We start from the raw sequence: 25,041 nt of genomic DNA on the forward strand, positions 1-25,041 counted from the left end.
AAGGCATGGGAGAAAGTGGGGTATTCCCCAGGAACTGTGTAGACCCCTGGGAGTGGGAAAAGAGAGTGAGGGGAGGTCACAGAAGGTAGTCTGCTACAGAGCTGGGGATGAGACTGGGTGGTTGAATAAGGAGGAGGGGAGGGACAGTGAAGATTTGAAGCTTCTCTACTTCCTTCTCTGGCAAGCTTTGTTGGAGGGTTCCCAGGGATGGCTGCTAGAGTTGAGGGCTGGAATAACAGCATAAATGGGATTATGTTTAGGAGAAAAAACATCTGTGTGATTTACTGGAGATGAGGGCAGAGAGGAGAGGGAAGCAGAAGCAGATTGACTGCTACAGAGTTGGAGGTGAGACTAGGGGATTAGATTTGGAGAAGAGGAGGGGGTAGTGAAGATCTATAGTTAGGCTTTCTGCTCCCCTGGGCAGAGTGTCCTGAATATTCCTAGGGAATGACTGCTGGAGTTAGAGACTGCAGTATAGCAATGAGTGGGGGAGAAAGAAAATCTGTGTGATCTATAAGGATGGGACAAGGAGGGAGGCAAGGTGACAGCCATCAGTCTGATAAAAACACAATCAATGAAAAAAAGGAGTTGATTCTTTGAAAGAATCATTATGGCTGACAAACCATTTTTCAAATTAATTAAAAGATGGAGACAGAAAATTCAAATGAACAAAAATAGAAATGAAAAGTGAAAGAACAAAGCAGACGCCATCACAGGCTGCTCAGTCTTCTCTCAGAGACCAGGCCTCAATTTCAGTTTCCTAAGACTTGAGCAAGCTGTTTCTGGGAGGGCCGTGATCAAAAGACATAGTCCTTGCAGTAGCTCCTTTTTTGCACATACTCTGACTGCTCAAGGTTCAGCCAGTTGTTTGCTGTCTGGGACCACTCTCCAACTTAGAGCTATGTGCATGAGTCAAAGATAGAGCCCGGGCCACTGAGTCAGCCACCACAGTCAGTATGTGCTAGGCAGCCATCCTCCATGGCAGCTCAAGGACAAAGCCTGGGACTTGCCCAAGCCTGCCCCAAAATGAGTAACTGTAACCCCCAACTGACCCTTGCCAGTTCAAAGTTACTAACACAATTGCCACTCACATAAACCAATCCTGAGATTGTTCCTATGAAGTCTGTAGACCCCAAGCCCCCTTAGCTTTAATTTTGTCTTTTTTTTTTTCCAGAGCTGAGGACAGAGCCCAGGGCCTTGTGCTTGCTAGGCAAGCGCTCTACCACCGAGCTAAATCCCCAACCCCATGAGCTAAATCCCCAACACCTCCCCCCCACACTTAGCTTTAAAAATCATTGCCCCATTGCCAATCAGGGTCTCTTCTGCTCTGCTGCTGTGTTAGATGGACAGAGAGTCCCGAGTTAACTTGTAATAAAAAAACTCTTTACTTTTGCATCGGATTCGGTCTCTTGGTGGTCTTTGGGGGACTCTGAGTACAGCAAAGGATAAACACTGAGGAAATCCAGAGAATCATAGGATATACTTTTAAAAACTGTTTTCTTTCAACTGGAAAATCAAAAAGAAATGGATAATTTTTCTCAATATATACCATTTAGCAAAGTTAAATGAGATCATTAAGCAATTTAAGCAGACCTATAACCCCTAGTTAAATAGAAGCAGTCATTATAAAGCTCAGGGCCAGATGGCTTTAGTGAAGAATTCTACTAGACTTTAAAAAAAAAAAAAAAAAAAAAACAGAGTTAATGCCAATACCCCTCAATTATACCACAAAATATAAACATCACTCAATTCATTTTATGAGGCCACAGTTACCCTGGTACCTGAATCACGTAAAGACCCAATGAAGAAGAATGAGTACAGAGTCTGGCCAAGGAAGCAGACCAGTGTTTGTCCTGCCATCATCAGAGAAACTTCCTCCTGTAGCAGATGGGAACAATTACAGAGACCCACAGCCAGACATAGTGCAGAAAGTGAGAGACCTTGGAACACTCAGCACTAAAGGGTCTGTCTCCACCAAATCCCTCTCTCAGGGAACGCTACAGAAGAGGAGACAGAAGGAGTGTGAGAACCAGAGGACATGGAGGACGCCAAGAAAAGAAGGTCCTCTAAATCAAGATCAATACACATACGAACCTATAGAGCCAAGGCAGTATGCATGGGCCTGCATCTTTCTACACTAGATGGGGTCCTAGAGCTGAAGGGATTAGTGGACACAAGGACTCATCCTTAACCCTGACAGATCTCCAATTGATAACCACTTGCAAATGAGAGTTTTTTTTCCCAAGGATATCTTACTGGGGAAACTCTCTCTCTCTCTGTCTCTCTCTGTCTCTGTCTCTCTCCCTCTCCCTCTCTCCCTCCCTCCTTCCCTCCCTCCCTCCCTTCCCCTCTACCTCTCCCTCTCTCTTTGTTTCTTTTTAAGAGAGGAAAGTTTTTATTTCAGTTTACTCATTCTGACCACAATCCATCATAGAAAATGTCAGGTCACAATCTCAAGGCAAGAACCTGGAAGCAGGAACCGAAGCTGAAACCACAGAGGAATGCTGCACAAAAACTTCCTCTACGTGCCTTAGCACTCAAGAGCGCCAGTCCAAAGGTGGCACTGCTCACAATAAGGTGGGTCCTCCCACATCCATCATCAATCAAGAAAATGTCCCACCAGCTTTCCTGCAGCTCATTCTGGCAGGGGCCTTTTCTGAACTGGGATTTCCTTCTTCCAGACTACTTTAGCTTGTGTACAGCTGACATGAAAACTAGCCAACCAAACTTACCCCTGGGCCATTTGACACACAAACTAATCATTAGAAACTTTGAGCTTCGAAAGAGACTTTGAATGTTTTAAAAATATCCAACTTTTAAGTGTTTGAATTTTTAATGACCATGGGGTTTCTAAAAGTTGGAATGTTTTATATTGTGATAGGGATGTTAATATGCCATCTTGGAAAGAAATTACTATTAAGGGCTGGCTGCATGCCCAGTAGTAGATGGACAATAGAAAATGAACTCCAAGGCATCTGTAGAGGGTCCCTGTCTCATGATATTATATCAGGGCTTTTCTTTTATTATTTTTTAACCTTTTTATTTTTTATTTTTATTTTATTTATAATTTTTTCTTCTTTCTTTTTACCAGACAGGTCTTTTGCATATAGTTTATGAATTCCAGTTTAGTATTTTTATGGGATTCCTGAGTATGCAAATGAGTTGTTCTCTGTATCTTGTGCCTTTTTTTCTGTGACATTTCTTCTTATATTCTGATGATATATGGTGATATGTGGCTGCTGATTAGATTTTAAATTCTCAGGCCAGTGAAATGACTCAGTGGGTAATGGCACTTGTTGCCAATGTTGATATCCTAGATTTAATCCCCAGGATCAAATATTGAAGAATGAGAATTGTCGCTTACAAGTTACCCTCTGACTCCTACACATGTGTTGTGACCAACACACCTGAACATGTACACAGGCACAGAAAGAAAGCAAATGGATATAATTAAAAACTAAATTTTATATTTTTTTGGCAAAGGGAAGAGACAAATGGCTGCTTAGATTCTGTATATGCATTCATATTTTCACAAAATACTCAATGTCTCTGGGTTAAAGAAGAGAAAACTTCAAGCAAAGCATGTCATTGCTGGTACAAAAAGCTCCAATCTCCACTGGATAGCATTGTGGAGACTATGCTAGCATATAGAAAGTGCCTTAGAAAGTGGTATAGGACAGAAATGCCTAAGGTAGTCAGCACATCTGTCCCTCTTTCCTCTGCTGCTGAAGAGAGGCCTTCCTACTGGGATGTAAACACCTGCACCTCCATTCCTGGGAGGAGAGAAGAAAGCTTCTTGCTGCTCATGTGAGAAAAAAGTACAAAGCCAATGAATCTTTACTTTGAGGGCAATGTAAAGTCCTCTACAGCTTCCAAGACTACAGAGACAGTTCTGCTGTCTATCATTCCTGGGGTTTGTTGTTTAGAAGGGTTTTGTTTGTTTGTTTGGTTGGTTTGTTCTGTTTGTTTGTTAAGACACAGCCTCAACTTGCAGCTTTAGTTAACACTGAACTCAGCATGTAGCTCAGGCTGCCCTTAAACTCAGGGCAATACTTTTGCCTCAGCTGTCCAAGTGTTGCAGCTGCAGATGTGAACCACCACACCTACCTTAACTTACATTATTCATTCTTTAATGTTTCCTGATGATTGTTATTCAGAAAACTCAGAGTAAGCACGAGCAAAAAAAAAAAAAAAAAAGATTAAAAAAATGAACTCCCCTACCATCCAGGAACACCATCATTTTCTCTCCCTTACAAATATGATAAACAGAGTAAACCAGTGGCAAGGGAGGGGTCAAACTAGCAATATAATGGTTAAACATCAGTTAAAGATACATATATGCATATATGTACTGATTTTATCAAAAGACAAAGTCTCTCATAGATACTGGAATGTATTTTGGTGGTATGTGAAGAAAAGTAGGTTCTACAATTCTAAAGTATAATTTGAAAGTATTTAGCCATTGAAAAAAATCAACTCAAGCTATAGCTTGATATCTTTAATTCTTTTCCAGAATGTATTGAAAACCTAATGATTCATAACACTAAATGCACAATAAAATATATTGACAATAGCAAACAACCCAAGTATAAGTGAAATTTAAAAAATAACTGTTTCAAACCTAATATTTCAAATAGCCAGCAATAGCTTCTGGATGTATGGCTTGAGTGAATATTTTTTTAATTGCAAATTAAGTATTCACAATTTTATAAGTAAGAAGGGATGTTTTGTTGGCAATTTGTTATTGTATATAAAGTATAAACACTCAATATCATTCTGCCTTTAAGGGTGGCTGGTATTAGCTTTTTAATACCATCTGCCCTACAGGCATTGGTTCTCATGAAATAAAGTACTGTGATATTTCTTTTCAAAAGAAATATTGGGCAATTGCACATGTAGAATGCACAGAGGAACTGTCTAATACTTTATAGTTTCTGGGAATTTGTTCTTATCACTTCCAGCTAATCTCTACAGAAGCTGCCATAAGTAATTCTTCAGGATAAGGTCTGTACATCCACTGCACTCTTTCCCAGTGTTTAAAAGCTCTATGTGTTATACCCCATAGTTCTTAAACTGTGAGTTTCAGTAAGGCTGAAGTTCAAATACTTCAAATTATAATATTTAAATTTCCTTTTATCTTTGTATTTGTTTGTTTTCTATACCAACCATTTATCCATGAATCTCAATTTGAATATCATTAGACTCTGTTGTAAGTACTAGACCATATTCTGAAATAGAAATAAATATTTCCATATATATATTACACACACACACACACACACACACACACACACACACACACACACACAAAAGAGGTCTATTCATGAATAGAGAGATGCAACTTTCACTAACTGCAATTTTCCACTGATATTTTGAAAGCAGCACCTTATTTATTTATTGTTTTCATCCAGATTTGTGTTCCAAACAATATGAGAGCAAGAAGTATACCATGCAAGTGATTTTCTGTTGAGGAACCCTCTAAATGATAATTTTACATTGAGCTGCCTTAGGTGTCACTGAGAAAGGGTTCTGATAACAGCAGCCAGAGGCAGTTCAAACTAGCTCACCCAGTCCTCTGCTCGCTTCACCTTCCTGCAATTTTCGATGGATTGCTGTTCTTATTCAGAAAACATGTACTCTCAGTCTCCTCAGATAGATAAGTAGAACTGGTCTCTTGGAGACACTATGAACAAAATGCTAGAGAAATGTGTGAGACTTTTGTGGAATTCTATTGACTACTCACCCCATTTCTCCTCTGATATTTTCTCCTTTTGTCCTAGCTGCTGGAAGCCTGGAGACTAAATTTTTAAAAACTTCTGCTAGTATCACTCTGCCAGTGGAAGGAAATGCAGTGACTTTAAAAAACATTAGAAGCAACGCATCTTTTATTTTTATAGCTCTTACTGTACTCAACAGGGACTCACCATCAGATACGGTTAAGAAGTAACCTGGAGTCTCCCAGAGTACCACTGCTACAGAGCAGTAGACAATGGTCTATGAGTCGAATTACTAATTTTCTAATGGATTTAGTGGCTTTCCTAATTTTTTTTCGGTTTGTAAGAATGTTTCTTTTCTTGGTTACTTGTTTTGCTTATTAATTTAATATATCCTATTTTTCCACTACTTTATTGAGTTATTAAGAATGACTTCATTTTCCTGACCTATTACCCAACTGCTATAAAACTATAGAACAAAAGAGGTCTACAATTCATTCTTCTCATCGGGCATTGGTGGCACAAGCCTTTAATCCCAGCACCTAGGAGGCAGAGGCAAGCAGATCTCTGTGAGTTTGAGGCCAGCATGGTCTACAGAGTGAGTTCCAGGACAGCCAGGACTGTTACACAGAGAAACCTTGCCTTGAAAAAAACAAAATAAATAAATAAATAAATAAATAAATAAATAAATAAATAAATAAATTCTCTTTCTAAAGCCTCTCATTATTTTAACTGAATGAAGGACCCAAGTTGATGATTGTGATTACTTTCAGAGTCATATATGTATAATGAAAGTTTATCTGATAATGTGTGGAAAGTATGAAAAAGTATCTGTCTCAGGGTTTCAGGTAGAAGAGCCATGCTTTGACTTAGTTTATGGACATGCCAAAAATAACTGAAAGTGGCAGCTAGGAAAACACGTAAGGGATCACGCCCGCTGGTGGAGAAGCCGACTGGAACAGGGAACAAATGCAGGGTTAAATAGAGATACTTCCTTCCCCAGCTCAGTCTCACACAGGTGGAGAGGCTGCCATTACCCATGATGTTTGGCCTTCCTGTGGGTGTTCCATGCCCATCACCGGCAGCTCTCCTTATCTGGCTGGACTAGTGAAACTTCCATGCTGCATAAAGCTACTACTTCCCTGGTGACCTCTAACTTCTAGTCATCTTCTTTCTTTCAGTATTTAATGTTTTTGCCACCAACTTGTTCTCATGAAGCATATATCCAGAAAGGCCTCATTTTACAAAACTGAAGTTTATTTTATATAGTCTATTAGTTGACCAAACTTAAGCAACTGTATTGACTTAAAACCACTTACATGATTTCATTGTCAACCTATTCCAGTTTAGTTTTTTTAAAATTTCACTACCTTCAAAACTGTTGTCTAGCTAAGCTCATTCTTCACGCATTACATTTTCATTAGCAAGTATTCCCATAGCAGTATATGAGAATACTTACAAAATGAATCAGTGTGTTGCCTTGATTGTGATTTGTGATTAATATCAATTATCTGTTAAAGCTCTACTTGGTTAACAAAAAAGACAAGCAGTAAAATGAACTTATTGTAAAGAAAAAAATAGGTTGTATAAGAGAAAATGTAATCTTTCTCTGTTTGGATTTTGCACTTTAATATACATAACTGAGTAGAGTTGGGGTTATGATGGATATGACCCACAGGGGTAAACTCTGAATAGCTAACATGCAGAACACATACTTTGAAACCTACTATTCATATAGTGCAAGTATACAAATAACTACTTGCTGTTTGATTGACTCAGGAAAATATTTCCAAAACTCTGAATAAAACCAGAAGTGACTTAAAGGTGTGACCAATGGATTAGAAAATAAAATAATATGACTAATTACATTATATTAAACAGTAGTCACCACAATTAATAATTGAAATTCAGGTTCTTCCTGCTACTAAGCATGAAGACACTATGACATCCTACTAAACTCATCAGTGTCTAGACCTCCACAGTCTGATCTGGAAGTATTCTCCATGAATCTCCACAGAAAACCACGGAAGGCAGACTATTCATGGAGAGGGGGATTAATGGGCATGGCGTAGGGTGAGATGAGGTGAACAGTTCTCCACATTCCCATTATCGTCACAGGACCATGATTTGGCTAAGGAAGCTGGCTTCCTGCCTTAATCAAGCTGTAGAAAAAGAGACGACAGTCTCATAGAGCTTCAACATAACTCTTTTCCCAATGATGCAAAGTGTTCTTAATATTCTTGTTGCCCTTTACTTAAATTTCCAAAATGAGGTAGTTTTTACTACTACTTATATTACTGTTTTTTTTTTATAGTTACTAAGCCTAATATTGCTATTTCACCACTTATTTGTCAATACTTTTTAACTCAACAACTATGCCAATATAATGCACAATACATAACGACTTGATGTGTCAATGCATTTAAATGTATTGATCTCCTTTCTTCCAAATGTTTCCAGTGGAAAATAGACAGCTTTTCAGAAAAAGATTCCTCCTTATTCAAGAATTATTTTCATAATTAGTGAAAGAAACATTTATTAAGATCACTTAAATGATTTTTTTCATGGAGACAAATCACAAGAAAAGTTAGATACTTATCTTGACTATTCAGAACAAATCAATTTAATATCACCAAAATTATGTCTTGTGTAGACAGCAGGCAGAGTGGAAAAATCATTGATTTTCACATTTGGAAAGCATTGGAACCAAAGGGACAGAGTGGTCCTCTCTGCATAGCCATTGAAGGTTGTAAATGAGGTGAGATTCCAACTACTAATATTATGAATACGTGATAAAATTGTTAAGAGGCAGCACATATTCTCCAACAAGACATGTTTTGGGTAGATATACATGGGTTTGAAGGTCATTTTCATTGAATAAAGTTTAATAGGAAGAGAGAAAAGCTGACTTTCCATGTGTCAAGTGCCTATTTTATACTTTTTATATTACAAACACATCCACAAATGCATAAAAGAAATCAAATATGAAGACAAATGGTATAAGACCATGTGATATTTGCTACATATTTCCACAACCTAGAACTCTTCAATCATTAGCATCATAGTTCAACCTATCTGTTTATTTTAGAATTACCTATTTTAGAATTACCTCAAACAAATTGGATAATTAAAGGGTTTTCCCCCTAAAAGATCTAATATTTGCTAAATACCACACATGGATTATTACATATATTTCAAGGCTCACAGAAATAGCATGGTATAAATATTTCCATTTCTAATACATAGCATAAACTACATCAACAAAGAAGCACACATACATATTAACAACAACAACAACAACAATGAAAACAACAAAAAACTACAACTTCACTTCTTTCTTTAGGAATTTCAGGTAAACTGAATGACCCAGAGTGAGTCTGTAGAGAGGATTTTGGTAGAGTCATGGTAAAACTCCCATTTTGGAGGTCAAGATTGCATCATTCCCCAAACTTAGTTGTTTTGAATACCCAGGAAGTAAAAAGAAAAGCAAGGCAATCAATAGTAAGTCAGATAGTTTTTGAAGAATATAATCTGAAACTTGCACACACTATTTACCTCCACCTGCTAGCCACAGTAATTAAGATGTGCTTACTTATAACAAACCAGGCAATGCAGTTCAGATCCTACCTGTGGGATGAAAACATGAGTGTGTAGTTGGAGATCTTTTCTCCAGGTGCCACCAAGCCCCCTCAGTCCCACAACCCACATACAAAATAATCACTTAGATGCTTATCTTACTTATAAACTGTATGGCAGTGGCAGGCTTCTTGTTATTTACTTCTTCTATCTTAAATTAACCCATTTCTATTAATCTATAACTTGCCATGTGGCTCATGGCTTACCTGTACCTTACATCTCGTTTGTCATGGCAGTGGCTGGCAGCTCCCCCCCCTCCCAGCCTTCCACTTTCCACACTTCATCTCCTCCTTGTCCTGCCTACCCTATCCTTCCTGCCTGGCTACTGGCCAATAAGGACTTTATTTATTTTAACTAATCAGAGCAACACATTTGACATACAGAACATCCCACAGCATGTGTGCATATAGCAGAGTTGACTGAATTATAATTATTGGACTTACAATGATGCTAATGAAGCATAAACTTCTGAATCTCCTATGTCATGTTTTTGTACAGGTTCAGACAATGGACACATTTATTTATTTCATATATTTCTTAACACTTCTGTGGTGATTTGAATAATAGTGATCATTGTAAATTCATTTGAATGTTTAATCATCAGGGAGTGATACTGTGTGAGAAGGATTATGAGGTGTAGCTTTGTTGGAATAGGTGTGGCCTTATTGAAGGAAGTGTTTCAATGAGAGTAGACTTCAAGGTTTCACATCCCACACCTAACCTAGTCTCTATCTTTCCTCTCTCTCTCATTACCTGCAAACCAGGATATAACTCTTAGCTACTGATCCAGTGCCATGAGTGCCACCAGATTTTGACCATCTCCACCAACATGATAATAATGGACTAATCCTCTGAAACTGCAGGCAGGCCAGTAAACACCACTTTTCCATGGCCTCTGCTTGGCTCTGCCTCCAGATTCCTGCTTTGTTCGAATTCCTGTCCTGACTTCCTTCAATAATGAACAGTGATGTGGAAGCAGAAGCCAAATATACCCTTTCTTCCCCAGGTTGCTTACAGTCATGGTGTTTCCTCATAGAAATAACAACCCTAACTAAGACAACATCCCAAAGCTCATTCTATCCCCAGCAGGTAGAGCCCATTTTACAAAGTCAGAGGAATGAGGATGCACTGTTCAATGAAATTCAACCCTTGACCCTAAGATCCTTTCCTTCATTTTACAAATGGAAACCAGAAAGATTGAATATCTTGCAATAAATTAAACAAGGTTGGAGTTGAAATTAAAACCTGGGTCATTGTTGTTCAAATACTTTCAACTTTTATTATCTTTTTAATGTATCAAGTATCCATATCTTTTAGAATTTTGTTTCTGAGACTCTTCCAGGAGGAAAGCTGGGCAATCTAGAAATTACAAGGTAACTGACTACATCATCTTGTCTCTATCTGTTCAGTTGTTCTTAGAGTACAAATGGGAAGGAAAAGGGAACATGGAAAGCCCAGCTACCAAGATACAATAGCCAGTTAAGCATGTCAGTGGCACAGTCAGACAAACCCAAAGGTTAATAACAAAGATGCGGTCAAAAATCTGAAGGACAGAGGCTGTGAACTCTGATTAGTAACATGCAGTGAAAGCCTGATTCGAAGGAAGAGAGTCTTCATCAATTACACATGACAGTTCATTTTTATAAAGTTGTCAAAAAGAATTGTTAAATTTCACATCTTGGCTTGCTTAGGGGAGAAAAAATGAACAACACTAAAGGTTGCATTTTTAAAACAACATTTAGTGTAAGCACTTGTTTCAGGCCTCAGGCCAAACTGTCAAAAGACGTGCTGGACATTTTGATCTACATTTCACATTTTTTCTGAGTCTGAGCAAAGGTATATCTTTATGCTGATAAATTAAAACTTCTAAATTAAAAACAAAATCTGGTTAATAATTCTAAAACTTTTACAAATTGGTAATGTGTTTTTATCAAGTAATCCACCCCAAGTCAGAATATGAGTGGGAGTGAAAATGTGTTCAATAGATTAACTATGTGTGTACATTTCTGAAGTTTTGTTTCATAACAAACATTAGACACTATTCTTGCTTTATGTATATTTCCTTATTCACAGTAAAACCATGTGTGCACTAAGTCATAAAAAATTTCAAAAGACCTGGTATTAGAGCTTTTAAAAGATGATGTCACAGTTAGTTTAAATTATCAACTCTGACTTAGCTGGAATCACATGGAAAGTCTCAATGAAAGGTTATTGGGAGCAGAAGACCCTATGAGCACATCTGTTGGGGGACTGTCTTGATTGTGCTCACTGAGATGGGAAGTTCTGCCCCTTGCACACTGTACCACTCCCCAGGATTGAATAGTGAACTGTAAAAGTGCAGAGAGGGGGGCTGTCCACAAATAAACATGCATACATTCCTTCTCTCTCTACCCTTGACTCTGGATATAGTGTGACAAGCTGCTTCAAGTTCCTGCTTAGCTTTGGTGAGGGACTATAACCTGGTAGTGTGAGCTACAATATACTCCTCCCTCTAAGTTTTTTTTTTTTTTTTTTGATCTGGTTATTTTATCACAACAAGAGAAATGAAATACTTATAATGTAAACTTTTGTATAATATTTAAGGGTCTAGCCTTAAATTTAAACAATTCCATCTGCCCAGGAGAGACACTGCCATCAGCACGGGAATGAATCCAGTTGTTCAGAGCTCTTTAGTTCAATTTGTTTATTCCTGTCATCATCCTTCAGTCACCAGTTCAATTCTCCAATCTCTCCTTTCCTTGGTTCCTTTTTCCCTTTCCTCCCTTCTCTCAGGACTGGTCTATATCCTTTCTCAAATAGTAACACCTTATGTTTTGTGTACAGTAAAAGATTGTAGGGTCACCTCTAGAGGTTTCCTGGCAATTTTATTTGTAACTTAAAAGGGGAGAGATAAGAGTAGAGTCAGTTAGTAGTTGAAATAAATCAGAAAAGGAATTTGTGTGCTAGAAATATATCCTTATTGTGATTAGGCGAAGGCATTACAAGTCTATCATAAATGTGTTTAACTGTAAACTTACAGGTGATAGGCTGGGAAAGTCTGTAGGTCACTAAAAGTTAAAATAGTCACTTTTTCCCTCTGCCACCAGTTTCCTGAGGGATGGGAGAGTACTGATAGCTAGTCAATCTGCATCACAGCTTGAAACACCTTGTAAGAGCAAATCCCTTTTTGATCTAAGAGGTTCTCTGGGGAGGTGAGGGAGAGAGAGAGAGAGAGAGAGAGAGAGAGAGAGAGAGAGAGAGAGAGGGAGGAGAGGTGCTGTGAGATGTTCTGTATGTCAAATGTGTTGCTCTGATTGCTTAAGATAAATAAAATGCTGATTGGCCAGTAGCCAGACAGGAAGGATAGGGTAGGCGGGACAAGGAGGAAGAGAATTGTGGGAAGCAGAAGGCTGGGTGGAGACACCGCCAGCTGCCGCCATGACAAGAATGATATAAGGTACTGGTAAGCCATGAGCCACGTGACAAAGTATGAATTAATAAAAATGGGTTAATTTAAGATAAAAGAAATAGATAACAAGAAGCCTGCCATGGCCATACAGTTTGTAAACAATGTAAGTTTCTGTGTGTTTACTTGGTTGGTTCTAAATGACTGTGGGACTGGCGGATGAGAGAGATTTGTCCTGACTGTGAGCCAGGCAGGAAAAATCTAACTACAAGAGGCCTTGATTTGTACAAGAAACAAAGCTTGTTCATCTAGTAGGCAGGCATTTGGCCAGTAAGACTTGTAGTCTCAGAAAAGACATTTTATCTAAGTTGGGGGGGAGGTGTTCAGGCATCTAACAGATGACCTGGAAGCTGACTGTTCCTTGCTTGTCTTTTAAGGCTTTATTTGGGGTTGACTCTGTCTTAGGAAGTAGCTCAAGGAGGGTATTTGCAAATGGCAGATACCCAAAACAAATGTTAAATAGGGGCCTGGGGCTCAGAGGGAGAAGGTTCTATCTATGTGACTATTCAGGTGCTTTGAAACGGAGATTCTCACACACACACACACACACACACACACACACACACACACACACACACACACACACACATTTTAGGAGATTTATGAGCAGAAGGAATTCATAGCATGACACAACTGAATATTAAGCTGCATAACACCAATAGTCCTTGTTGACTGCTTTTCCACTTGACTGACCCTTGGTCTGGTCAAGGTATAGCTTATAATATACAGCTAGACTTCTATTTCATATTCCTGTGGCTTGCCACAGTAAACACTGCTATAAAAGATAAGTACTCACTTAATAAACTTTCTTATAAAAACCCCTTCACACTTAAAATTGCAGCACTGTATTAATGGCTGTTTGCTTGTTATTGTACTGTTACCAGCCTAATGCTTTCTTTCCTCCTTTAACATGAATAGAATTCTATGCTTCCTCCCTCTCCATTTTTTTAAATAATTTCTACCAAGTTGGACAATGCTAATGTTTGTTTTTTAAGTCTTCCCCAATGGCTTACATGTTCAAAGCCTGGTTCCCATCTGGCCACTATTGATAGGTGGTGAAAATTTTAATGGTGGCATCTCCTGCTTACTGGGGAAATGAACTGAAAGATTATGTTGAGATTCTGATCCTTTCCCTTTGGAGCCTAGGCCTGGTGTGAATAGTTTTGTTCTGTTGTGCCCCTCTGTACCATGGCATTTCTGTCAAAGGCCTAAACAAAGGGGTTAACCAACTCCTCCAATTTCATGTCTGTTGTGAAAGAAAGGGAAGGATAGCTGGGCTACTTTTCATCACTTTGAGGAAGTCAAGGAAAGAACTCAAGCATCTAGTCACATCACATCCACAGTCCAGAGCAAAGAGAGGATAAAGAACTCTGTTTACTTGCTTCTTCCTAAGGACACAGCTATTCTCTACGCTTATGGTCCAGAGCCTGTAAAATTGTGGTGCCCACATTCAAGGTAGGTCTTCAAGACAATCATGTGAAAACACCCTCATCTAGATAATCCCTCAGGTGAGACTCCCTTCTCTGGTGATTCTAGGCCACAGAAAGTTGACATTTCAAATAGCTGAGGCACCAATCATCAACTGAAACTTCCCAAACAGCGAAACAAAATACACGTTTCTCTATATGACAATCATTTCAAGTATTTATTTGTAGTAATTAAAAACTGACTAAAACATGTCCAATTCTCTAGTATGTTCTACTCAATTTGATAATGTACTTGATAAATACCACACCCCCCAAAAAAATTCTAAATCTGATTTTTTAAGAAAGTAAAATTTTCACAGTGATTAATTTGTACTTGATACACTGAAATATGTCCATATTGGACCAAAAATTGCAAAAAGTTACTGAAGATTCTATCCCACAGACTTATATAATGAAAGGAAAATTCCAGGTTATAAAGCATAGTATTAAATAGGTCAATAGTCTAATAATTAAACATGAGAGACACCAAAACCTAAATTTGATTGAAATCATATAAGGCATTGTTATCTGGAGAGGATTTTAAATCTTGTATTATATAAAATAGCCTTTGATTTTTGCCTAAGATTAAATAATTAATCCCCAGAGTGGAATGGACACTTTAATAAAAGCAGCCCTGGATTTTGCTTACAAAATTCAGTTTGGTAATATGCACTGCATTGCAATTTCCAACCTACCAAGTAACTCTGTTTTCTTCTGTATATCAGCCTCCATCTGGTGTAGGATTATGTAGTTACTGTGGATAAAAAAAAAAAAAAAATTGTACGTTTTTAGTTTCTATAATGCTTAGCATTGTAGCAAAAAATATAAATGAATTGGTTGACCAGTTGATTGATTTACAAGCTAACTGCTTGACTGATTGTTGGATGGAGTAGAGATCCATGAAGGGTCAAGGTCATCATTCTTTAAAGATTCCTCAGGGAAATTTCTGATGTCAAACATAATTGACAAATCTGATATCTGGAATGAATGTTTCCAACCTACATTGAGACAAATTTCAAAGTGTTACAGATTTCTTCTTAATCTTTCTAAACCATATGACAGATTGATATTTTATATAAAATAACATTTTAAAATAAGAAATTCTTATTTATATCTAGGAATTAAGTTATGCAGGAAATGCATTATATGAAATGGTAAAAGTTTCATGAGTAATACTATCTGACTCATAAAAGTCATGCATTAAAATATTCAGACACAATGCTATGCCATTATAAAGGCAGAACACCCGAGTTTAACATTATCTTTTGTTTTTGTTTGAGACACTCTAGCAATTTGAAATGCTTTGCTCTGCTATTCCTTTTTGTTGTTTTGTTTTTTTATTAAGAAAAATTTTTATTCATTTTACATACCAAGCAGAGATCCCTTTCTTTCCTCTTCCTGCCCCTCCAGCCTCCTCCTCCCAACCCAACCCTCCCTTCCCTCCTATAAGAAAGTAAAGCCTCCTATGGGGAGGTACATTTAGTAGAGGCAGGTCCAAGTCCTTCTCCCTGCCTCAAGGCTGTGCAAGGTATCCCATCATAGGTAATGGGCTTCAAAAAGTCCCCTCATGTACCAGGGATGGATCCTGATCCTACTGCCAGGGGGACCCTTAAGCCGACCAAGCTACACGACTGTCTCGATTATGCAGAGGGCCTAGTCCAGTCCCATGGAGGCTTCACAGCTGTTGATCTAAAATTCATGAGTTCCCACTAGCTGGGTTTGGTTGTCTTTGTAGGTTTCCCCATCACGATCTTGATGACCCTTGCTCATAGAATCCCTCTGCTCTCTCTTCAACCTGACTCCTTGAGCTCATCCCAATGCTTGGCTATGGATCTCTGTGTCTGCTCCCATCAGTTACTGGAAAGGCTCTATGATGGCAATTAGGGTATTCACTTATCTGATCACTGGGGTAGGCCAGTTCATGCACCCTCTCCACTACTGCTAGTAGTCTAAGCTAGTAGTCTAAGTCATCCTTGCAGATTCCTGGGAACTTCCCTAGCACCAGGTTTCTATCTACCCCCATGATGTCTCTTCTATGCTATTCTTATTTGGGAAAAAATAGTGTAAGTTTAAAAACAAATTTGGACAAATTAAAAATAATCTCATAATTTCACATAAAATACCACTGAAACAAGATAATAAATTATGACAAAAGACAAAATTAATTATGAGAAAGGTAGAAATGATGAAGTTCATTTTTATATAACAAATTAATCTCTTACTTTTAACATCATTATTAATGTGATCTGAACCTTATGACTATGTAGTATATTTATAAGTTGATTAAATTTTTACCTGTATTTTTTGAATTTTGTCTGGGAAGTTTCTATTTCACGTAAAAATACTTATGTATTCATTTTCCTCCTTAATTTCCTGCTAAATTTTCAAATATTTCAGAACACATAACACAGTCATAGTGGGAAAATATGCATATATGAAAAATTAAAAAACAATTTGTCTATTGCTTTCATTCACATTGTTCGTAAAGCCGCAAGGCTTACAATAAGACATAAAGTCAATATCAGAGTGTGTAACCTTCTGTTCTGTGGTTATATAAGGAGATTCTTGTAATATCAGACTGTAATTTGGTGAAAATAAAATGACTATGGAAAGCCTCACTGCAGTCAACTATATGTCTGCTTCATTATAAACTGGCTGGTTTTTTTTTTCTTCATTTTTCTTTATTAAGAAATTTTCTGCTCACTCTACATACTACCCACAGCTGCTATCTCCTCCCTCCTTCCACCCTCCAGCCCTCCCTCCTAAGCCACCACACATCCCCACACCCCCCAAATCAAGGTCTCCCATGGGGAGTCAGCAGAGCCTGGCACACTGAGCCTAGGTAGGTCCAAGCCCCTCCCCACTGCACCAAGGCTGTGCAAGGCATCACACCACCAGCACTGGGCTCCTAAAATCCTGCACCTTGGATGGATCCCGATCCCCTTCTGGGTGGCCCCAGACATTTTGAGCCAAACAACCATCTTCGGTGTCCAGACAGCCTAGTCCATTACCATTAGGGCTCCACAGCCACCAGTCTACAGTTCATGGGTTTCCACTAGTGTGGCTGGTCATCTCTGCATGTCTTCCCATCTGCAGAATCCCTCCTCTCCCTCATCAATTGGATTCCCATAGCTCAGCTTGGCACCTGGCCATGGATCTCTGCATCTACCTTCATCATAAACTGGCTGTTTTTAAAGAAACTTCAATATTCTTCTTTCAAAAAAGAAAGAAAATTGCACTGCTACTGTACACACTAGAGTACATCAGTAAGACAGTCAGCAAATAAGGCAACATTTAATGTATGTATATAAAGCAAGGCAGGTGATCTTCGCTCCCCTTCTGATCCTCCAATTCTAATTTCCAGGCTCATCCCTAGACCTGTAACTGATCACCTGCAGATCTTTCATCTCTCCCTCCATTCCCTTGGGATTCCACATAACCTCAAGATAGACTGGCCCTTCTGAGGACTTTCTTATCTCTGTAGCATTTTAGCTCGTCTCCACAAATTACTGTTACCTCCTAGTACCTAGAAGTAGATTCTACCAGGAATCCCCAGTGGCCACACATAGCAGGTACTTGTAAACACTATTTACCAGGGAACCCACACCCACTCCTCCTATGACAGTCTCCTAAAACCCAGAAAGAGCAACAGAATCCAAGGAATGGAAAACATACTCAACTAAGACAAGACCAAATATTAAAACCTAGAATTTCAATCATTTGAAATCCAGATGCCTAGACATCAACTTAAGAAAAACAACATTAATATCCAAGAATGTGTCTCCAGTAGAACCCAATAACCCTATTATAAAAGGTCCAGAGAAATGGAATACAGCTGAAGACAAGGAATTCAAAATAGATGCATGACTATGTTCAAGCACTTAAAGAGGATATACATAAATCCATTAATAAAATACATATGATTTGTAGAATGAGATGAAGGAAACCGCTCGAGTCATGAATATGAAAATGGGATCAATAAAGAAAACCTAAACTGAGGGAAAACTGGGAATGAAAATTTTAAAAACTCAAACAGAAACTTCAGAGGCAAACCTCACTATCAGAATATAGGAAATGGAAGAAAGAATCTCAGGCATCAAAGACAAGACAGAAGAGATGGAGACCTTGGTTAAAGAAAATGTTAAATACAAAAAACTCCAGGCTCAAAACATCCAGGAAATTTTGGAACCATATGAAAAGTCTACAGATATGAATAATAGGAGGAGAAAAAGGAGAAACCCAGGTCAAAGACACAGAAAATATTTTCAGCAAAATCATAGAAAAAGTTTCATAACCTAAAGAGATGCTTATCAAAGTATGAGAGGCAAACAGAACACCAAATAGACTGGACCAGAAAAGAAAATCCCCATATCACATAATAATCAAAACATTAAATGTATAGAACAAAGAAAGAATATTAAGAGCTTTAAGGGGGAAAGACCAAGTAATATATAAAGGCAGACCTATTGAAATAACACCTGACTTTTTGATGGAGACTGAAAGCCAGAAATCCTCAAAAGATGTCCTACAGAAACTAAGAGACCATAAATGCCAACCCAGACTACTATAGCCAGAAAAGCTTTAAATCACCAGAAATGGAGAAAAAACATTCCAAGATAAAGTTACATTCAAACAATATCTATCTACAAACCCAGCCCTACAGAAGATACTATGTAGTAGAACATTTAAGGTATGTTACTTTTGTTTATATTGCATTTGTTTAACTCTGTGAAGCTGTGTTACTGTGCCTGTGCAAACACCTGGTGGTTTAATAAAGAACTGGCCAATAGAAAGGCAGGAAAAATAATAGGTGTGGCTGACAAGCAGATAGTATATATAGAAGGAGAAAACTTGGAGGTGTAATCTAGGATCTAGCAGTCAGAGAAGGAGGAATCCAGAGGCCAGTCACCCAACTACACAATCATCAAACCACAGTATAAGAGTAAGATTTACAGAAATAAGAGAATGGGGTAAAGCCCAGATCAAAAGATAGATAGATTAAGTTAAGTAAATCAGGCTAGAAACTAAGCCAACCTAAGGCTAGACATTCATAAATAATGAATAAGCTCTGTATATGATTTATTTAGCAGCTGGATGGTGCCACCACTCAAAAGAGTAAAAAAACAATACTAGAAAGAAAACTCCAACCCAAGGAGCTTAAGTATACCCATGGAAACACAGGAAATAACCTCACACCAGCAAAACCAAAAGAAGGGAAACACACACACACACACACACACACAATCCCCCAAGGAAAAGACGCATACTAACAGAATGGATTTGAAAAAGAGGTCCCATCCTTCTGTTGTTTACAAGAAACTTACCTCAACAGTAAAGCTAGACATTAGCTTAGTGTAAAGGGTTGGAAAACAATTTTCCAAGCATATGGGCCAAAGAAACAAGCTGGTGTAGCCATTCTAATATGTGACAAAATAGACTTCAAAACAAAATTAATCAAAAGATGCTGGGGTTGTCTTTCTGTATGCTCTGAAAGTGTGTTACTCTGATTTGGTTGATAAATAAAACGCTGATTGGCTAGAGATTCTGGGAACAGGAAAGCTGAGTCAGGAGTCGCCAGCCAGACATAGAAGAAGCAAGATGTAAAGACAAAACTGTGAAAAGGTACAAAGCCATGTGGCTAAACATAAGTAAGATTTATGGTTAATTTAAGTGTAATATCTAGATAGCAAGAAGCCTGAGCCATTAGTCCAAACAGTTTAATTAATATAAGCATCTGTGTGTTTATTTGGGTCTGAGCAGCTATGGTCCCAGGTGGGACTGGAGAAAACTCCAGCTACAAAAAGAGATGAGGAAGAATACCTCATACTTATTAAAGAAAAGATCCACCAAGATGGCATTTCAATAAGCAGGTTACCAGCCATGTAATCACAAAGGTGGGCATAGAGTAAGGAATTGGCAGTGTTAAGTGGTCCACAGGGGCAATAGAATAGAAAATTATGGGGGGAACTTGAGCAAGAGGATCAAACATGAAGTTAGAGGGAAGAGGAAGGTAAGGGAGAGATTTTGAGGAGGGACTGCTAAATTTAAGAGACTTGAGGGATCATATGGAAACCTAATAGGTATGAGTTTCCTGAAATATATACATATATGAAGGTGATCTAAATGGAGTAACAAAATAATAGGGAAGACATACCTCTAACTGAACATCTCTCATCAGCAAATGAAGGCTCTATTTCTGGGGGTAGATTATATCTAATCATGTTGTTGGCCATAGGGGCCCAATAGATACCCCTCCTCAGACAAAAGCACAAAATGAAATCCCTAGGCTATTGCCAAAGTTATTAGTTGCCCTCTACAAACTCACCCTAAGGCTCTATTGCTAAAGATATCTACAAAGCTCATTGAACATGGAGAGGTCTGGTTGGTGCTTATCTACAACTTTCAGCGCTATTGTCAGTGTTCCTGGTACCAGAAGGTACTCTGCATGCTACTAAAGGAGAAATGTAAACATCAACTCAGCTATAAAACTTTTATTCTATAATGGAGACTTGCCTGTAAAAGGCATGCTGGTGCAATAATGACATAAAATTTTTGGGAATAACCAACTTCTATCTGACTGGATTTGAGGTACACTCCATGAAATGAAACTCATCCCCAGTATTGCTTAGCTGGTCAAAACCCTGGGACCACATAAGGCATAGATTTAGGGAAAACCAAATGCTAGTGTTCTGATAAAGGAATGTAGTAATAAAATGACATTATGCTGTACTCAGAGATCAGTGTCCTGCTCAACTATCATCAGAAAAGCTTCCTCCTGTAGTAGATGGGAACAAATGTAGAGATCCACAGCTGGACACCGTACAGAGAGGGAAAGTCCCTGGAAAACTCAGTCTTAAATGGGGGATCTCCTTCAAATCCTACCCCTCAGGGTTCAAGGAACTCTGCTGAAGAGGAATTGGAAAGATTGTAAGAGCCAGAGAAGATAGAGGACACCAAGGAAGTAAGGCCTTCTAAACACAGCAGGACTGACACACACATGAATTCACAGAGACAGTGGCAGCATGCACAGTCCTGTACAAGTCTACGCCAAATGGGGTCCTGGCACTGAAAGGGGAAATGGACAAAAGCCTCCATCCTTAACTCAAAAGTTATCTCCAATTGAAAACTGCTTGCAAATGAAAAATTAGTTCCCTTCAAAGGAGTCTTACTAGATATACAAACTACTCTTAATTGCATGCTCTGTGACCAACAGTAGATATCCAACACAAAATGAACTCAGTGGCATTTTTGGAGGTTCTTTATTTCATATTGCCTCATCAGGGCTTTGCTGATGTTGTTACCTTACAGGTCCTTTGTGAATATATTACAGATATCTCTCTGTGTGTGTGTGTGTGTGTGTGTGAGTGTGTGTGTGTGTGTGTGTGTGTGTGTGTGTGTGTGTGTGTGTGTGTGTATCTGTATATATGAGTTTCTTGAAGTTTTTCTTTGCCTCTTTTTCTTCTGTTTGGTCATATTCTGAATTGTTTGTTTTTATTATATCTTAATTTATTTTATTATAGTTTTTAGATGCCTGTTTGTATTCTGATAAGAGAGAAAAGGGATGTGCATTTGAGTGGAGAGAGAAGTGGGGATGATCTGGGAGGAGTCTGAGAAGGAGAAAATGTAATCAGAATAGACTGAATGAAAAGATTGTTTTCAATAAAAAATAAAATAAATGTATGTAAATGATAATAGGATAAAACAAGTTATCTAGACAACTCCGAATGGCAGCAGTCATATAGTCCAGCGATGAGTTTAGTAGACATGATGCTTGTACAGATGACAAATTCAAAAAGCTTAGGTTCTGGAAGGGCAAGGTTAAAAATAGCCATCTTTTCTTTAGAAAAGATGAGTAACTTTCAGGATTAGTTGCTACAGACCCAGATTCTAAATACATGAGGGGTAGATTCTATGTCGTTTCCTGAGTTTTATCCTCTTAGAAAATGCTTGTATTCTGGGGTTGCCCTCAGGAAGGCCTCTGCTTTGTGAGGGTCATGCAGTCAAACTGCAGGTGAAGATTACAGAAGATTTTTCTTTGGAACGCTTGAGAAATCTTTAATGTCTGTTGAATGTAAGCTGATAACACTCTATTATTTGGGAACATCAGGTTAATCACACACTCAGACAACATTTAGGTCTATAACAAACAGAACCAACTGTAGGTGTGAGAAGAACACAATGTAGGTTTTCATTTGGCCCCATGTTCTGCAAGTTTTCTCGGTAGTCTACGTTCAGCTTTGCCTTCTGACTACTGCCTACCCGGTCTCTTTAATCTGAGAAATTTTTACTCTGCATTGCTCTTGCCTACTCTGGCAAAATCCTGACAGTGAAGATGTTAATGCAGAGACATAAACAAATACACTGGAAGTTTTAAGTGCTCAAACATTCTAAAAGCTGACACCATTCTTTTATCTACTTTGACTTTGGTTCAGGATGCTGTATGCTATGATGCTTCTTTCCTAGATTAGCTTAGACACTGTACAAAATCTCATTTATTTTCTCAAAAGGTAGGATCGAGCTCTATGGAATCTCTTCAGAAGGTTCTCATTCTTCAATCCCACGGCACTCTAGTCTGAGGTGCCATGTAACTCTACTTTTGCTTGATGACTGCATGGATAGCTGTCTTCTGTCCATGTTATCACCCTTTTGAAAGTGTGTTGCAGATTTTCCCCTGTGTATTAAGAATCAAATCTTCAACGTCTAGTACTTACTGCAGACTTGTACAGACAGCACTGTGGACATTTTCTTCTACCATAGTACACTTAGGGCAGAAGCTGAGTCGAGCAATGAGTGTACCTTCTGTCCTGGCACTAAATCACTCATTATGTAAAATGGAGCAGTGTCTTTCAGCTCTATGCCTCAGAGACAGCAGATCACCGCTTCATTTTCTTCCAATATATTTGCTTTTTGGCATGCTGAGCACTCCATTTTTCCTCTATAATAAATGTATCTGAATCACAGGTCCCCCGGAGATAGTCTTTCTTTTTCCTACAGTGGCATCCATTATCCCCTGAGGTATGTACTCCGCATTTATCATACCTTCCACTTAGCAGAACTAAGCCCAGGCTGAGGATGAAATGAAATACAGTATAAGATGACTCTCAGATCTTTAAGCAGACAGGGTATCTGAAAAGTGAATTGTAATGGCTTTTGAAGAAGTTAAAAATATATACTTGTTCATTTGTTTTTTCCTAAATTTGAACTGCTGGAGATATACATAATGTGGACAATAATTCCTATTTATTGGTTTCAGTCAATTTTTGCTTCACAGTTACACACTTAGTATATCTGTGCAACCTCTAGGGGGCCAAACAAGAAAACAAACTGTAGCTATGGAGGAAAACAATTTACTTAACAGTGTTAATTAATGTTTAATTAAATAGTAGATATAAAGCCCATGAAAACAATGGGGCATCACAATGTATGGGAATCAATCATGAGATTTGTATGCTTATTTCAAACAGTTCAATTCTTAGTAGTTCACTACTAAGAAATAAATTTGGAAAGCAATTTGGTACCCATTTCAAAGTCCTGGTTCCATGCAATGAAAAACAATTAATAAAAGCAGACTTTTAATTTATATGTACCAATGAATTCCATTTACCTTTAAGCCACTTCTAATTAGATTTTAGGCTTTTTTTTTACTAGTACAGACACATATTGCCTATGAAAGACTTTTAAAATTCTTGTACAGAAATCAAAGTAAAGTCAATAATAGTTACATATTATTTAATATAATTCTTAGCAAATACTCTCACAAAGTGGTGAACAATGTCAGTTTTGAACAATGAGCTTGGTGTTTTATGCTGGAGTAGTTTTCTAATATAAAACTTGTTAGAAAAAGCCCTGTTTGCTAATTGTCAAAAACAGATTTCCTATGCATTTTAATATAGAGATAAGAGTCATGATGTAGTAAACGTAGAAACTTGTTTTCAGTGTGTGTAAATGAGCTAAATTTTAATGAAAATTCTTCTTTGCCCCTATCTTGCTGTTGCCTGTGTTTCAGGTCTATGCTTAAGTGTGTGTTTTCTAAATAGAAGGAAGAGAAGTAGTAGAGGAAGAGAGGGAGGAAGAGAAGGACCACCCTCAGTTGCCCAGATATACCAAAGTATTTGACACAGTACTTATTTTTACTTTTAAAAGAGCTTTTTGTCTGTTTGTTTTTATTTATTATATATTATTTTGGGGCAGTTTAATACACATATATAATTAATTATATTCATTTTTTTTACCCCATTCCTCTCTAACGCTCATCCCTTTCTTGTTGAAATACTTGGCTCCCACTAGTACCATCTTTCCTTTCATATATTCTTCTTCTTTGTGACTCACCTAGTTCAAGGTTTCTTTCCCAAGAGGGACTAGGAGTTTATTCACTTGAGAAAAAGCAATTTATCTATGGCTGCATCACTGAAGAAAACCATATGTTTTCTTCAAACAACCATTAACTGCTAGTAGTCCTCAGGGAGTTCTGGGCCTTCATGACTACCTTCCCCAAACACACACACACACACACACACACACACACACACACACACACACACAAATGTTTAGAGAACCAATCTTGTGCAAATAAACAGTTACAATAGGTATGAGAGCAATGGCTATGTTACATCATGAAGACAGCTCTATGCTGTTTTGCTGTGACTCAAACACATTCTTTTTGTGGCTTCTTCTATGATGTTTTGAACCTTGTGGGTGATTAAATAGCTCTCTTATTTAAAGCAGAGAATGCCATCATCATTTATTTTGGCATTTTAATCAGCTATAGGTTTCTGTTTTA

The sequence above is a fragment of the Onychomys torridus genome, chromosome 23, assembly GCF_903995425.1.
Source record: "Onychomys torridus chromosome 23, mOncTor1.1, whole genome shotgun sequence".
Lineage (NCBI taxonomy): Eukaryota > Metazoa > Chordata > Mammalia > Rodentia > Cricetidae > Onychomys > Onychomys torridus.